This window comes from Neovison vison, chromosome 4 (genome assembly GCF_020171115.1).
Source record: "Neovison vison isolate M4711 chromosome 4, ASM_NN_V1, whole genome shotgun sequence".
Lineage (NCBI taxonomy): Eukaryota > Metazoa > Chordata > Mammalia > Carnivora > Mustelidae > Neogale > Neogale vison.
The window spans coordinates 93,086,173-93,103,061 of record NC_058094.1 but is presented as its reverse complement, the minus strand read 5'-3'; positions in this window follow the sequence as shown (position 1 = coordinate 93,103,061).

Below are 16,889 nucleotides of genomic sequence, written 5' to 3'. Positions count from 1 at the left end.
ACCAGCATGAAAAATCCTCCATGGCCTCTTGACACAACCCCTCCATTTGTCGGTCATCAGAGACAAAAACTCCAGCATGAGCAAACACCTGACACCCACCCTTATTTAGGTTCTGGATTTTCATTTCCAGCACTACACACTGGAACTTTGTTTTGCATGACACTGAATTTAACCACAGCTTGGGTTTAGAATTCCACCCTCAGCCTCCTGGTCTGCAAGCCCTCTTGAGAGGGAATTCGAGAGCCACAAAGCAACATTCTGTATTCCCAATAGAAAGAAATAGGGTCTGGTGAATCTGCCCAGAAACTCCACATGAGGATCAATCTGCTTGGTGCTCGAGGGAACCTTGATTTTTAGGCTGTCCTGGGCACTAGATCTGTGTCTGACAGAGCCTGAGCCAAGATCTAGTGTTAGCAACCCAGAGATCTGAACCCATATCCAGCATGTGTGATCGGCCAGGACCCAAGTCCGTCACCTCCACCCATCCTTGGTATTCAGGCATCTGTCCCCAGACGTTTGCTGGAATCCCTGCCAATGGGGAAACCTGAAGCAAAATAGAGAACTCCTCTTTCCCCATGGCAGGAATCCTGGCTGTTGATATGGGTGTCCAAACCTCAAAGTGGAAGCCAGCTGCATGGCCAAGGAGACAACGCCCACTCATGAGGGCTGCCCTGGGTACGAGCAGCCATTTTGACCCTCAGCTTCAGCACGCTTTCAAAGAAACGCTCTCAGTTGCATTCCAGAATCATGCACTGCAGGCCTGGTATGCAACTAGGACAAAAACCTAACACTTGGTGGGATTTTCCATGTTCACATACCCAGATCCCATCATTGGAATCCCTGTGTTTTGGCACCCTTAAGATGGAAAACAGCACTCTTCGCTTCCCTGAGAAAGCCACCAAACTATTGGGAGCCCCCAGGATCCTTGAGAAGAAATATCTCCCATGGTCAAATGAGTACACACATGCATTCTGAGGCCATCGTGGATACACAATCCAGATACAATAGCCTGTGCTACTGCCTTCGAGTGACCTGATTTACAGTTCCTGACGTGCTGCCCTCCAGGTCTATGCATTGGGACTGTGATCACCTCGCCACTAAACCTATCCCGAGTTTGTGTTTGCAGATCTCTCTCCTAATACCATGGCTCACATGCCTTCCATGATGGGACCCCTAGAGTCACACCACAAGACTGTGCCTGCCATCCCCAAGGAAACTGGGCCTATCACAGTTGCCCAAAGCCTACTGATTAGGAGAAACCTGCAAGGCTCCTGAGCCCACCCCAATATTGGAGGCCGCTCTGGATGCAAATGCGCAGTCTGAAACACCCTGATCACCTCCATCCAGGCAGACACCCAAGTCAATGGTCCTGAGTCAGATAATTGAAACTGACATGGCCCTAGGACCTCATTGGAAGCCTAGATCAGCTGTTCAGGCATCTGTCCTCAGAGGTATCTTCTGGAATACTCATTTATGATACAACATATGGTCCCTGAGCCCCACAACAGAAAATCTCCTGTCCTCAGATGGAAGCCGTGCTCTTGGACCTGTGTCCAACCCTCAGGGTATATGAATTCTGCACATCCCTTTAGCCACCAGAACATTCTAAGATATCCCTGGTAACAAACCTGCATTGTGACCCATCTTCATGAGGCTCCATGTCAACTCAAGGCCGTGGTACTTCGCCCAGAGTAACCATAATGATCCTGCCATGTTCTTCAGCTGCAATTGTCAATGGAGATGTGCTTTCCAGACCTCCTTACGGGAGTGCTCTGCTACACAAATTTTCCACATGAGAAACTGGAGCAAACAAACCAGACTCCCCCTGTCAGATAGAAAGAAACTTTGATGTCTGGAGCATCTCACAAGCCCAGGGTGGGAAATCCTCCATGGCCTCTTGACGCCACCCCTCCATTTGTCAGTCATCATAGACACAAACTCCAGCCTGAGCAAACATCTGACATCCACCCATACTCATGTGCTGATATTGGAATCAGCTGCTTCACACTGGAACTGCCTTTCGCTTGGCACTGAATTTAACCCTAGATTCGAATTACAATTTCATCCTCACCCTACTGGTCCGCCATATCTCTATATAGGGAATTCTAGAGCCACAACACAACACTTGCCTTCCCCATAGAAAGAAGGACCTGGTGGGTCTGCCCAGAAACTGCGCATGAGGATCACTATACTCAGCCCAGTAGGGAACCCCTATTTAGAGTTTGCCCTGGCCACTAGTGCTGTGTCTGACAGAGCCTGAGCCCCGACCTCGTGTCAGCCACCAGAGGCTGGGGACCATATCGAGCATGTGAGACCGGCCATGGCCCAGGGCCATCATCACTACCCATCCTTGGTATTCATGCATCTTCCCCTAGACCTTACCTGGAATCCCTACCAATGGGGAAACCTGAAGGACAATAGAGAAGTCCTCCTTCCCCATGGCAGGAATCCTGGCTTTCAGATGGGTGTCCAACACTCAGAATGGCAACCGGCTGCATGGCCAAGTAGACAACGCCCACTCCTGATGGCCTCCTGGGCACAAGCAGGAATTGTGACCCTCAGTTTGAGCATGCTTTCAAAAAAACGCTCTCAGTTACACCCCCAGGAACCTGCACTGCAGGCCTGGTATGGCCCTAGCCCCAAATCCTAACCCTTGGTGGCATTTTCTAAGAGCTTAGACCCAGAGCCCATCTCTGGAATCCTTGTTTTGGGGCACGGCTAACCTGGACACCAGCACTCATCCCTTCCCCGAGAAATCCACCAAACTATTGGGAATGTCCAGGGTCCATGAGAGGAAAATTCTCCCATGAACCCATGAGAGCAAACCTGCATTAAAGGCCACCCTGGAAATTAAATCCAGATGCAATTGCCTGTGCTACCACCTTCAAGTCACCTGATTTACAGTTCCAGACTTACTGCCCTCCAGGTCTACGGACGATCACCTCGCCAATAACCCAAAGCCGAGTTTGTATTTGCAGACTTCTCTCTCAAAACCATGGCGCACCTGCCTTCCAGGATGGGGTCTTTGGAGTCACACAACAGGACTGTGCCTGCAATCCCCAAGGAAACTGCCCGTCACAGTTGTCCAAACCCTCCAGATAAGGAGAAAGCTGTCCCTGAGCCCACCCTAGTATTGGACGCCACTCTGGATGCAAATGCACAGTCTGAAACACCCTGATCCCCTCCTTCCAGGCAGACACCAGAGTTAATGGTCCTGAGTCAGAAGATTGAACCTGACATTCCCCTAGGACCTCACTCGAACCCTAGATTAGGTTTTCAGTCATCTGTCCTCAGAGGCCTGTTCTGGAATACCAACTTATGATACAACATATGGTCGCTGAGCCCCACAACAAAACATCTCCTATCCCCAGACAGAATCCGGGCTCTTGGACATATGTAAAATCCTCAGGCTAGATGAATCCTGCACGGCCCCTTAGCCACCAGCATATTCTAAGATCTCCCTGGTAACAAACCAGCATTGGGACCCATATTCATGAGGATCCATGTCCAATCCAGTCCTTGGATATTCTCCTCAGAGCCACCAGAATGAACCTGCCATGCTCTTCCAGTGCAATGTTCAATGGAGGTGTGCCTTCTAGACATCCATGCGGGAGAGCTATGCTATCCAATTTTTCCACAAGGTGAACCCTGGAGCAAACAAATCTGACTGCCCCTGTCCGGTAGAAGGAAACCTTCCTGTTTGGATCATCTCACAAGCCCCAGCCTGGGAAATCCTCCATGGCCTCTTGACGCCACCCTCCATTTGTCGGTCATCATAGACACAAACTCCAGCATGTGCAAATATCTGACATCCGCCCTTACTAAAGTGCTGGATATTCGATTCAACCACTGCACACTCGATGTGCCTTTCGCTTGACATTGAATTTAACCATAGCTTGTGTTTACAATTCCATTCTCAGCCTCCTGGTCCACAAGTCCTATTGATAGGGAATTCTAGAGCCACAACACAACATTCTGCCTTCCCAATAGAAAGAAAAAGGGTCTGGTGGGTCTGTCCAGAAACTCCACATGATGATCAATCTTCTCCATGCTCAAGGGAACCCCGACTTATAGGCCTGCCCTGGGCCTAGTGTTGTGTCTGACAGAGTCTGAGCAAAGACCTTGTGTCAATCACCAAGAGATTGGTGCCCATATCCATCATGTGAGACTGGGAATGGCCCAAGTCTCTCACCTCTACCCATCATTGGTATCTGTCCTAGATAGGCATCTGTCCTTAGAAATTTGCTGTAATTCCTTCCAATGGGGGAACCTGAAGCACAATAGAGAACTCCTCCTTCCCCATGGCAGGAATCCTGGCTGTTGGGATGGGTGTCCAACCACAAAGTGGGCGCTGGCTGCATGGCCAAGGAGATTACACCCACTCATGAGGGCCGCCCTGGGCACATGAAGGCAATGTGAACCTCAGCCTGAGAATGCTTTCAAACAAGCCCTCTCACTTGACCCAAAAGTTTCCCGCATTGCAGGCCAGGTATGCCCCTTGGCCCAAATCTTAACACTTAGTGGGATTATCCAGGGGTCCAGACCCAGATCCAGTCTCTGGAATTCCCTAATTTGGGGAATCACCAAGGTGGAAAACAGCACTCTTCCTTTCTCGGAGAAAGCCACCAAACTATTGGGAGCCACCAGGTAGCTTAGAGAGGAAAACCTCCATGGATCCATTAGACCACACCTGCATTCCACGGCCATCCTGCACACACAATGCAGATACAAAAGCCCGTGCAACCCCCTTCGAGTCATCTAATTTACAATTCCTGATGAGTTGACTTCCAAGTCTATGCATTGGACCTGCGATCGACTCGCCACTAACCCTAACCCAAGTTTGTATTTGCAGACTTCACTCCCAAAACCATGGCTCACATGCCCTCCAGATCATGGTATCTGGAGCCACACATAAGTACTATGCCTTCCTTCCTCAAGGAAACAGTGCCCGTCACTGTTGCCCCAAATCTCTAGATTAGGAGAAACCTGCAAGGCCCCTGAGCCCCCCCCCTCAATATTGGAGGCCACTCTGGACTCAAACTGGCATTCTGAAAAACCCTGATCACCTCCAACCAGACAGATGCCCAAGTCAATGATCCTGAGTCAGAAGATTAAACCTAACATTCCCTGAGGACTTCATTGGAACACTAGATTAGGTTTGCAGGTATCTATCCTCAGAGGCCTGTTCGGGAATACCAACTTATGATACAATATGTGGTCTCTGAGCCACAGAACAGAAGATCTCCTGGACCCAGAAGGAAGTCGTGCTTGTGGACCTATGTCAAACCCTCAGGGTAGATGAATCCTACACGACCCCTTAGCAACCAGCACATTCTATGATCTCCCTGGTAACAAACCAGCATGGTGACCCATCTTCATGAGACTCCATGTCAACTCAAGGCCTTGACACTATGCCCCAGAACCACCAGAACGAACCTGCTATGTTCCTAAGCTGCAATGGTCAATGGAGGTGTGCTTTCTAGGCATCCATACGGGACTGCTATGCTACACAAACTTTCCACATGGAGAAACCTGAACAAACAAACCAGACTCCTCCTGTCAGGTAGAAAGAAACATTGATGTTTGGAGCATCTCACAAGCCCCAGGGTGGGAAATCCTCCATGGCCTCTTGAGGCCACCCCTCCATTTGTCAGTCATCATAGACACAAACTCCAGCCTGAGCAAACATCTGACATCTGTCCATACTCAGGTGCTGAGCCCTCTTGATAGAGAATTCTGGAGTCACAATGCCGCATTCTGCCTTCCCCATAGAAAGAAGGACCTGGTGAGTCTGCCCAGAAACTGCACATGAGGATCAATCCACTCAGTCCACGAGAGAACCCTGATTTGTAGTTTGCTCTGGTCACTAGTGCTGTGGCTGACAGAGCCTGAGCCTCAACCTCCTGTCAGCCACCCAGAGGGTGGAGCCCATATCCAGCATGTGAGAACGGTGATGGCCCAGGTCTGTCATCTCTACCCATCCATGATATTCAGGCATTTGGCCCCTAGACCTTTGCTGGAATCCCTACCAATGGGGGAACCTGAAGCACAATAGAGAACTCCTCCTTCCCCATGACAGGAATCCTTGCTTTGGAATGAGTGTCCAACATTCAGAATGGCATCCGTCTACATGGGCAATGAGACCACACCCAATCCTGAGGGCTGCCTGTGCACAAGTGGGCATTGTGACCCTCCACTTGAGCATGATTTCAAACAAATGTTCTCAGTTGCAACTCCAGACCCGCATTGCAGGCATTGTACACCCCTAGGCCAAAATCCTAACCCTTGGTGGGATTTTCCATGCTCCCTGACCCAAAGCCCGTCTCCTGATTCCCTGTCCTGGGGCACCCCTAAGATGGAAAACAATACTCTTCCTTTCCCTGAGAAAGCCACCAAACTATTGGGACCCGCCAAGATCCTTGAGAGGAAAAATCTACCATGGACCCATGAGACCACACCTGCATTCCAAGGCCATCCTGGAAATTCAATCCAGATACAATAGTGTGTGCTACTGCCTTCGAGTCACCTGATTTAAAGTTCCTGACTTGCTGCCCTCCAGGTCTATGCATTGGGCCTGCAATCACCTCACCACTAACCCTACCCCGAGTTTGTGTTTGCAGAATTCTCTCCCAAAACCATGGCTAACATGCCCTCCAGAATGGGGTCTCTGGAGCCACACTAAAGGTCTGTGCCTGCCATCCCCAAGGAAAGTGTGCCCGTCACAGTTGCTAAAACCCTCCAGATAAGGAGAAAACTGCAAGGACCATGAGCCCACCCCAATATTGGAGGCAACTCTGGACGCAAATGCGCAGTCTGAAATACCATGATCACCTCCATCCAGGTAGACACCAGAGTCAATGGTCCTGAGAAAGAAGATTGAACCTGACATGACCCTAGGACTTCATTGGAACCCTAGATTAGGTTTTCAGGCATCTGTTCTCATAGGCCTGTTCTGGAATACCAACTTATGATAAAACATATGGTCCCTGAGCCACAAAACAGAACATCTCCTGCCCCCAGACAGAATCCGGGCTCTTGGACCTGTGTCAAATCCTCGGGGTAGATGAATCGTGCATGGCCCCTTACACACCAGCACATTCTTAGATCCCCCTGGTAACAAACCAGCATTGTAACCTATCTTCATGAGATTCCTTCTCCAATCCATTCCTTGGTACATCGCCTCAGGGCCACCAGAGTGAATCTGCCATGATCCTCAGCAGCAATGGTCATTGGAGGTGTGCTTTCCAGGCATCCATGCAGGAGAGCTATGCTACCCATTTTTTCCATATGTGGGACGCTGGAGCAAACAAACCAGACTGCCCCTGTCCTATAGAAGGAAACCTTGCTGTTTGGAGCATCTCACAAGCCCCAGCCTGGGAAATCCTCCATGGCCTCTTGAGGCCACCCCTCCATTTGTCGGTTATCATAGACACAAACTCTAGTGTGAGCAAACATCTGACATCCACCCTTATTCCAGTGTTAGATATCTTGAATAAATCGCTGCACACTGGAACTGCTTTCCACTTGGCACTGAATTAAACCTTAGCTTGTGTTTACAATTCCATCCTCACCCAACAGGTCACCAGTCCCTCTTGGTAGGGAAATCTGGTGCCAGAACGCAGCATTCTGCCTTCCCCATCGAATGAAGAAGTGCCTGGTGAGTCTGCCCAGAATCCCCCACATGAGGATCAATGTGCTCGGCCCTCAAGTAAACCCTGATTTATAGGCTGCCATGGCCACTAGTGCTGTGTCTGACAGAGCCTGAGGCCCAACAGTGTTTCAGCCACTAGAGAGTGGGCCCCATATCTAGCATTTGGTATGGTTATGGCACAAGTACATCATCTCTACCTGTCCTTGGTATTCAGGAACCTGTGCCCAGAACGTGGCTGGAAACCCTGCCAGTGGGGTAACGGGAAGCTCAATAGAGAACTCCTCTTTCCCCATGGCAATGACCGTGGCTCTTGGAATGGGTGTCCAACCCTCAAAGGGGGAGCCAGTTACAAGACCAGTGAGACCACGCCCACTCCTGAGGACCGCCCTGTGCGGAAACAGGCATTGTGACCCTCAGCCTGAGCATGCTTTCAAACAATTCCTCTCAGTTGCACCACCATGATCCCGCATTGCAGGCCTGGTACACATCTAGGCAAAAATCCTAAAATTTGGTGGGATTTTCCAGCTGCCCAGACCCTAAGCCCGTCTCTGGAATCCCTGTTTGGGGGCACCCATCAGATGGAAACAGCACTCTTCCCTTCCCCGAAAAAGCCACCAAACTGTGGCGAGCCACCAGGATCCATAGAGAGGAAAAGGCTCCCATGGACACATGAGAAGACACCTGCATTCTGACACCAACCTGGACACACAATCCAGAGAGAAAAGCCTCTGCTACCACCTTCCAGCCACCCTAATTACAATTCCAGACGAGCTGCCCTCCAGGTCTTTGCATTGGGCCTGCGATCACCTTGCGACTCACCCTAATCTGAAATTGTGTTTGCAGATTTCTCTACCAATACCATGGTACACATGCCTTCCAGGATGGGGTCTCTGGATCCACGCCACAGGACTGTCCTTGCCATACCCAAAGAAACTGGGTCCATCACAGTTGCCCAACAATTCTAGATTAGGAGAAACCTGCAAGGCGTCTGTGCCTACCCCAATATTGGCGGCCGCCCTGAAGGCACATGCACAGTCTGAAATACCCTGAACCCCTACATCCAGGAAGACAGTTAAAACAATGGTCCTGAGTAAGAATAGTGAACCTAACATGCTCCTAGGATGTTCTTGGAAACCAAGATTTGGTTTTCAGACATCTGTCCTCAGAGGCCTCTTCTGGAATGCGAGCTAAAGATACAACAGGTGGTCCCTGAGCCACACAAAAGAACATCTGTCCCCAGAAGGAAACCATGCCCTTCCATCTGTGTCAAAGCCCAGGGCAGTAGAATCCTGCACAGAAACTTAGCTACCAGCACAATATAAGATCTCCCTGGAAACAAACCAGCATTGTGGCTCATCTGCAAGAGATTCCATGTCAACTCAAGGACTTGGTACTTTGCTCCAGAGACACCAGAATGAACGTGCCATGTTCCTCAGCTGCAATGGTCAATGCAGTTGAGCTTTCCAGGCATCCATGCACTAGAACTCTGCTACCCAAACTTACCACATGTGGAACCCTGGAGCAAATAAAACAGCCTCCACCTGTCCAGTAGAATGAAAACTTGCTGTTTATAGCAGCTCATAAGCCTCAATGTGAAAATCCCTCCATGGACTCTTGACGCCACCCTTACATTTCCAGTCATCATGGACACAAACTCCAGGGTGAGCAAATATCTGACATCTGCCCTTACTCAGGTGCTGGGTATCTCGAATAAGCAGCTGCACATAGTAACTGTCTTCTGGTTGGCACTGAATTGAACCGTAGCTTGTGTTTTCAATTTTGTCCTCACCGGACTGGTCCCCAAGCCCCCTTGATAGGTAATCTGGAGCCACAACGCAGCATTCTGCCTTCCCTATAGAAAGAAGGGCCTGGTGAGTCTGGCCAGAAATCCCACATGAGGATATATCTGCTCGGCCTTCGAGGGAGCCCCGATTTATAAGTTGCCCTGGCCACTAGTACTGTGTCTGACAGAGCCTGAGCACCGACCTCTTGTCAGTCACCAGAGAGTGAGCCCCATATCTAGCATTTGAGATTACCATGGCCCAGGAAAGTCATCTCTACCCATCATTTGTATTCAGACACCTGTCCCCAGACATTTGCTGGAATCCCTGACAATGGGGGAACCTGAAGCATAATAGAGAACTCCTTCCTCATGGCAGGAAACGTGGCTGTTTGGATGGGTGTCCAACCCTCAAAGGGGGAGCCAGCTACAGGACCAATCAGACCTTGCCCACTCCGAGGGCCACCCTGGGCACAAACAGGTATTGTGACCCTCAGCCTGAACAAGACAAATGAGACAACCCCCACTCCTGAGGACCACCCTGGGCACAAACAGGTATTGTGACCCTCAGCCTGAGCATGCTTTCAAACAATCCCTCTCAGTTGCACCACCATGATCCCACACTGAAGGCCTGGTTTGCCTCTTGGCACATATCCTAAAACTTATTTGGATTTTCCAAGTGCCCAAATCCTGAGCCCATCTCTGGAATCCCTGTTTGGGGCACCCCTAAGTTGGAAAACAGCACTCTTCCCTTCCCCGAAAAAGCAACCAATCTATGGAGAGCCACCAGGATCCATAGAGAGGAAAAGGTTTCCATGGACACGTGAGAAGACACCTGCATTCTGACACCAACCTGGACACACAATCCAGAGAGAAAAGCCTCTGCTACCACATTCCAGCCACCCTAATTACAATTCCAGATGAGCTGCCCTCCAGGTCTATGCATTGGGCCTGCGATCACCTTGCGACTCACCCTAATCTGAAATTGTGTTTGCAGACTTCTCTACCAATACCATGGCACACATGCCCTCCACGATGTGGTCTCTGGATCCACACCACAGGACTGTCCTTGCCATACCCAAAGAAACTGGGGCCATCACAGTTGCCCAACAATTTTAGATTAGGAGAAACTGCAAGGCCCCTGGCCCTACTCCAATATTGGTGGCCGCTCTGAAGGCACATGCACAGTGTGAAAAACCTTGATCACCTACATCATGGTAGACAGCCAATTCAATGGTCCTGAGTAAGATTAGTGAACCATCCTTGTAGCCCAGGGATGAATCCCACCTGATCATGGTGGATAATCTTTTTAATGTGTTGTTGGATCCTGTTGGCTAGGATCTTGTTGAGAATCTTAGCATCCATATTCATCAGTGATATTGGTCTGAAATTCTCCTTTTTGGTATGGTCCTTGCCTGGTTTGGGGATCAGGGTAATGCTGGCTTCATAGAAAGAGTCTGGAAGTTTTCCTTCTGCTTCAATTTTTTGAAACAGCTTCAGGAGAATAGGTGTTATTTCTTCTTGGAAGGTTTGGTAGAATTCCCCAGGGAATCCGTCAGGTCCTGGGCTCTTGTTTTTTGGGAGATTTTTGATCACTGCTTCAATCTCGTTATTAGATATCGGTCTATTCAGGTTGTCGATTTCTTCCTGGTTCAATTTTGGTAGTTTATATTTTTCCAGGAATGCATCCATTTCATCTAGGTTGCTAAGCTTATTGGCATATAACTGTTCGTAGTAACTTCTGATGATTGTTTCTACTTCCTTGGTGTTAGTTGTGATCTCTCCCCTTTCATTCATAATTTTATGAATTTGGGATTTCTCTCTTTTCTTTTGGATTAGTGTAGCCAGTGGCTTATCGATCTTATTGATTCTTTCAAAAAACCAGCTTCTAGTTTCATTGATACGTTCTACTGTATCTCTGGTTTCTCCCTCATTGATCTCAGCTCTAATCTTGATGATTTCCCTTCTTATGTGTGGAGTTGGTTTGATTTGTTGTTGATCCTCCAGTTCTTTAAGGTGTAGAGACAGCTGGTGTGTTCTGGATTTTTCAATTTTTTTGAGCAAGGCTTGGATGGCTATATATTTTCCCCTTAGGACCGCCTTTGCTGTATCCCATAGGTTTTGGACCGAAGTGTCTTCATTCTCATTGGTTTCCATGAATTGTTTCAGTTCTTCTTTGATCTCCTGGTTGATCCAAGCATTCTTAAGCAAGGTGGTCTTTAGCTTCCAGGTGTTTGAGTTCCTTCGGAACTTTTCCTTGTGAACCTATCATGCCCCCAGGACGTTCTTGGAACCCTAGATTCAGTTTTCAGACATCTGTCCTCCAAAGCCTGTTCTGTGATGCAAAATTATGATACAACATCTAGTCCCTGGGCCACACAACAAAACATCTCCTGTCCCCAGAAGGAAACCGTGCCCTTCCTACTGTGCCAATGCCCAGGGTAGTAGAATCCTGCACAGAAACTTAGCTACCAGCACAATCTAAGATCTCCGTGGAAACAAACCAGCATTGTGGCCCATCTTCAAGAGATTCCATGTCAACTGAAGGACTTGATATTCCACTCCAGAGACAGCAGAACGAACCTGCCTTGTTCCTCAGCTGCAATGGTTAATAGAGTTGAGCTTTCTAGGCATCCATGTGGTGGAGGTTGCTACCCAAATGTTCCACATGGGGGACCCTGGAGCAAATAAGTCAGATTCCACGTGTCCAGTAGAACGAAACCTTGCTGTTTGGAGCAGCTCATAAGCCTCAACGTGAAAACCCATCCATGGCCTCTGGAAGCCACCCCCTCCATTTGTCAGTCATCAAAGACAAAAACTCCAGTGTGAGCCAATACCTGACATCCACCCTTACTTAGGTGCTGGATATCTCAAATTAAGCCGCTGCACATAGGAACTGCCTTCTGCTTGGCACTGAATTGAACCAAAGCTTGTGTTTACAATTCCATCCTCACCTAACTGGTCCCCAAGCCCCCTTGATAGGTAATCTGGAGCCACAACGCAGCCTTCTGCCTTCCCTATAGAAAGAAGTGCCTTGTGAGTCTGGCCAGAAATCCCACATGAGGATATATCTGCTCAGCCCTCGAGGGAGCCCCGATTTAAAGGTTGCCCTGGCCAGTAGTTCTGCGTCTGACAGAGCCTGAGCACCGACCTAGTGTCAGTTCACCAGAGAGTGGGCCCCACATCTAGAATTTGGAATTGGCATGGACCAAGTACATCATCTCTACCCATCCTTGGTATTCAGGCATCTGTCCCCAGATCGTGGCTAGAATCCCTGCCAATGGGGGACCTGGAGCACAGTAGAAATCTCCTTTTTCCCCATGGCAATAAACCTGGCTGTTGGGATGGGTGTCCAACCCTCAAAGGGGGAGCCAGCTACAGGACCAATCAGACCTCGCCCACTCCGAGGGCCACCCTGGGTACAAGCAGGTATTGTGACCCTCAGCCTGAGCATGCTTTCAAACAATCGCTCTCAGTTGCATCACCATGATCCCGCACTGAAGGCCTGGTTTGCCTCTAGGCACATATCCTAAAACTTGTTTGGATTTTCCAAGTGCCCAAACCCTGAGCCCGTCGCTGGAATCCCTGTTTGGGGGCACCCCTAAGTTGGAAAACAGCACTCTTCCCTTCCCCTAAAAGCAACCAATCTATAGAGAGCCACCAGGATCCATAGAGATGAAAAGACTTCCATGGACCCATGAGCCCACACCTGCATTCTGAGTCCATCCTGGACACACAATCTAGAAGGAAAACCCTGTGCCACTGCTTTCTAGTCACCCTAATTAAAGTTCCTGATGGTCTTCCCTCCAGGTCTACACATTGGTCCTGTGATCACATCACCACAAATTCTCTAACCCGATCTTGTGTTTCCAGACTTCTCTCCCAAAACCATGGCTCACATGCCCACCAGAATGGGATCTCTGGAGCCACACCACAGAACTCTGACTGCCATCCCCAAAGACACTGTGCATATTAGAGTTGCCCAAACCTTCCAGATTAGAGAAACCTGAAAGGCCCCTGAGCCCACTCCAATATTGCCAGTCACTCTGGATGCAAATGCACAGTCTGAAACACTCTGATAACCTACATCCAGGGAGACAGCCAAGTCAATGATCCTGAGTTAGAAGATTGAACCTGAAATGCCCCTGGGCCCTCAATGGAACCCCATTAGGTTTTCAGGCATCTGTCCTCAAAGGCCTGTTCTGGAATACAAATTTATGACACATCAGGTGGTCCCTGAGCCACACGAAAGAACGTCTCCTGTCCCCAGAAGGATACCATGCTCTTTGACCTGTGCCAAACCCTCAGGGTAGGAGAATCCTGCATGGCACCTTATCAACCAGCACATTCTAAGATCTCCTTGGTAATATACCAGCATTTTAGTCCATCTTCTGGAGATTCCATATTAACCCAAGGCCTTGGTACTTCTCCCCAGAGCCACCAAAACAAACCTGCCATGTTGCTCAGCTGGAGTTGTGCTTTCCAGGCATCCATGCTGGAGAGCGCTACTTCACAAACTTTCCACATGGGGAAACCTAGAGCAAACAAACTAGACTTCACCTGCCCAGCACAAGGAAACCTTACTGTTTGAAGAAGCTCATAGGCTTCAGCTTGTGAACTCCATGGCCTCTTGTTGCCACCCTTCCATTGGCAGTCATCATACAAACAAACTCAAGTGTGAGCAAATATCTGACATCCACCCTTATTTCGGTGCTGGATGTCTAGAATGAACCGCTGCACATTGGAACTGTCTTCCGCTTGGCCCTGAATTGAACCGTAGCTTGTGTTTACAATTCCATCCTCACCCGACTGGTCCATAAGCCCTCTTGATATGGAAATATGGAGCCACAACGAAGCATTCTGCCTTCCCCATTGAATGAAGAAGTGCCTGGTGAGTCTGCCCTGAAACCGCACAAGAGGATCAATCTGCTCGGCCCTCGAGTCAACCCCGATATATAGGCTGCATTGGCACTAGTGCTGTGTCTGACAGAGCCTGAGCCCTGACCGAGCTTCAGCCACCAGAGAGTGGGCCCCATATCTAGCATTTGGGATGGCCATGTCCCAAGTACATCATCTCTACCCATTCTTGTTATTCAGGCACCATTCTTGTTATTCAGGCTGGAATCCCTGCCAATGGGGGAACCTGAAGCACAATAGAGAACTCCTCTTTCTCCATGGCAATAAACCTGGCTGTTGGGATTGGTGTCCATCCCTCAAAGGGGGAGCCAGCTACAGGACCAATGACATCTCGCCCATTCCAAGGGCCGCCCTGGGCCCAAACAAGCATTGTGACCCTCAGCCTGAGCATGCTTTCAAACAATCCCTCTCAGTTGCACCACCATGATCCCGCATTGCAGACCAGGTATGACTCCAGCCACAATCCTAAAACTTTGTGGGATTTTCCGGCTGCGCTCAGTCTGTGCCAGACGGGGCATTAGTGCCCAGGTAGGCTGTATAATTGGGGTACAGTCGAGTGGCGTGCAGAAAATAATCATTTGGGGTTTCTCGGTAGCCCCATAGGGCACCTTTTATCTTCTGGAGGGCAGGCAGTGTGCTGCATTCTGGCTCCGGAATTGTCATACTGGAGGGCTTTTGGGCCAGGAGTGTAAGGACGTAAGTCTGAGAACACAAGCTTGTCTTTGGTTTTAGGTCGAGGGCACAGCAGGCACACTCTGCAGAGCTGAATCAAGATTTCGTGCATCTGAAGTCAGGGCGAGGTTCAGATGTTGGATCAGGTGGGAGTTTCTATCCATGATGGCCCCTTCATGAAGGGGGGTCATCACGAGGCCATGGGGGTTTTCCCATGATGGGAGTAGTGAGATGCTCCAAACCACAAGGATTTTCTGTGGGTCAATTGAAAACTATTGGATGGCTCCTGGACATCCCATATGGAACAATTCCAGAGCAGGGAACTAAGGATGGATGCCTCGGTTGCCCACCTACATTCCAATTATCTCCTAGAGACAGGATATGTTTGATTTGCTGACTCTGGCGTAGCAACCGATGGGGCTGAGTTGAAATGGATTCTCCTGAGGATGGGTCATAATGTGGGTTTGTGTCCATGGAGACCTTGGAATGGGGCGGTGGCACCAGGGCCCTGAAGGATTCTCCTAACCGGAGGTTTTGACACAGCTCCAACGAGGAAGTTTCCCATGTGGAGACAAGATTTGTTCTCATTGGTGCTTCAGTAACCACCCCATATGTTGATATTGGAAACAAGAACTCTGAGGAGACATGCCTAGAAACCAAAGCAATGAATCTTCTTAGGGCCTAGGGTCCTGTCCAGTTTAATCTTCTTCTCTCGGGTCATCTGTCTATGGGTCTGAGTGGAGGTAGTTCTCAGCTGGTGTCAGATAGCCCCTGTTTGTCCTGGGTGGTCTACACTATTGGGATGGCCTCTGTGACATTGGAGGTTTCTCCTAATTTGCAAGTTTGTGGCCAATGAAATGGGCAGCATTCCTTTGGGGAGGGAAGGCACAGTCCTGCGGTGTGGCTCCAGGGACCCAAGCGTGGAGGGTGTGTGGGTCAGAGCTGTGGGGACAGAAGTCTGAAAACAGAAACTCGGTTTGGGGACGTAGGTATGGGAGGGCCGATCTACAGACCTTGAGTAGAACTCTTCAGTATATGAACAAAGGGTGAGTATGAAGTGCTTGTTCAGGGTTTTGTCTCTGGATTTTGCGTCACTGATGGCCGTGGAAGGTCGGGGAGGCCTCATGGGCCATGGGTGAGTCTCCCTCTCTAAGGATTTGGCCCATTTCCAAGATTTTGGGGTCATTCTGTGGGATGGGAGGAGTCCGTTCTGATTTTTTACCTCAGGTGTGCCACTAAAAGAGGGATTCCAGAGCAGAGCCCTGGGGAGGGGCGACTGGACAATGCTAACTCTGGTTAAGATTGGGGCCTAGGGGTATGGCAAGCCCCATATGCGGGACTTTGTTCCAGCCACTGAGAGGTCATACTTGAGGGCAGGGCTCACACTGAGGGTCACAATGCATGTTTGTGCCCAATGCAGCCCTCTAGTATGGGCGGGGTCTCAAGGGCCATGCTGGTTTCTCCTACACTGAACTTTGGACAACATGCCAACCACAAGTTTTCTTGCCATGGGGAAGGATTTCTGATTTCTGCATCATGTTCAACCCTGGGCAGTGATTGGAGATAAGGTCTAGGTTCTGAAGCCTGAAAACCGAGGTTGGGAAGAGATGATGACCTAAGGACATGGCGGGTCCGATGTGCTCAGTGCAGTCAGCTGTCTGGGTGTTGGTCAGGAGGTCCGGACTCAGGCTGAGTCAGACAGTGCATTAGTGCCCAGGATAGACTGTATAATTTGGGTACAGTTGAGTGCCGTGTAGGTTTATCCTCATTTAAGGTGTCTGGGAAGCTCATTAGGGCAATATTTTTCTTCTGGAGGGCAGGCAGAGTGCTGCTTTGTGGGTCTGGAATTGTCAAACTTGAGGGCTTCGA